Below are 1556 nucleotides of genomic sequence, written 5' to 3'. Positions count from 1 at the left end.
TGCATTATTCTATTGATCTATCTAAGGTAAAGAACACACAATAGTAAATCAAGTATATATTTATTAGATATCAATAAAAAAGGGAACATGTGTACAGTATCTATATAACCAGTGTATTCTGTTAAAGCTTGTTCTAAACCTATGAACTATGTACTGTAAATGCACTTTTAAGATATAAGTCTATGATAAACTATAGTCAACAGAAGTGAGACAGTTCAACATACAAGGCACATTTAACACGTATCAGTCACTTTTTAATATCTAGTATTCTTGAATGTTTTAATCATTACAAAAGCTGTAGTTCAAAGGCTAAATAACCAGGATATATATATTATCTCCAAAACTGTTAGGACTACCACAGCACTATATATCATTTAACAAAAACCTGTCATAAGAAAATATACAGCAATATATGTCAAGAAAATACATTTTGACATAAGTTATTTCACATTTTACAAGTTAGTCTTTGATATTATAATGGAAAAAAAATTAGTATAGGCACAGGAAACATGTACAATGTATTCTAACTTATGGAATTAGGAATTGCCTTTGTAATGATTATAATATTAAGAGCAACCTATATTACTGCAGGAAGCATTGAAACAATACTACTATTCTCTCCTTGCAGACAGGTACATCATACTTGTTAATGTAATATGTCCCTTAACTCAACCTAAGGCTAAAAGATTTATCTCTCAGACCAGTTCTTCTTAGTCTGCATAAACTTTAATGCTGGTAATCAATAAGACTCTTAGAACTTAGAATGTAGAACTTCAGTGCCTCTACTTCTTGCTCGGTAAGCATTTTATGAATGACAAGATACCATTCACCACTAAGGGATAATTTTCTTTCTAAATGCAATGGATATTTGTATCCTATAAATGTATGGTTAATTGTGCAATATGTGCGTTAATTACATATTATCTACCTTATGAATCTACATACAATTCCTTTACAACAGAGGTGGAAATATCCTAAATGACAGAAAATGTAAGAGGTCGTGTTAACTGTCAGTTAAAATAAAGAGGCTTCATTCTCTTTACAAATACAGATTTCTTAATCTAAAAAAATATGAGCATTTTCCTCCGAGAATATCTAATCCTAATACAGTTGCTGATCTAATGAAGGACTAAGGATGGTATAGTTTGGGTTAAAAAAAATGGAACTTTCCTGACCGAGATAATGAATAACGAATACACAAAACCACTATACTTTTGTGTTCAATTCAGTAAAATGTATGTCAGCTGCACATTGGAAGACTCTTCCATAATAAAGTCAGGAACCTTTTCTGGAGGCATCCTGCCTTGCCATCACACCAAACTCAACTGAAGATCCAATTCATCATTAATATATTTGAAGAAATTGTGGACTACTGAGATGAAATGACATACCCTCACATATTTTTACTCAAGATTAATCCAACTCTGTTATGGCACAAAGAATTAAACAGCCTTAAATATAATTTAGAATTTGTCTCTCCCTGGGTCTACTACTTAAGTCATAATTTAAAAATCCCACTGACATACATTTACAACACAATATCATTAACAACTATA

This window comes from Penaeus monodon, chromosome 24 (assembly GCF_015228065.2).
Source record: "Penaeus monodon isolate SGIC_2016 chromosome 24, NSTDA_Pmon_1, whole genome shotgun sequence".
NCBI classification, from domain to species: domain Eukaryota; kingdom Metazoa; phylum Arthropoda; class Malacostraca; order Decapoda; family Penaeidae; genus Penaeus; species Penaeus monodon.
Note: the sequence above shows the minus strand (reverse complement) of the source record.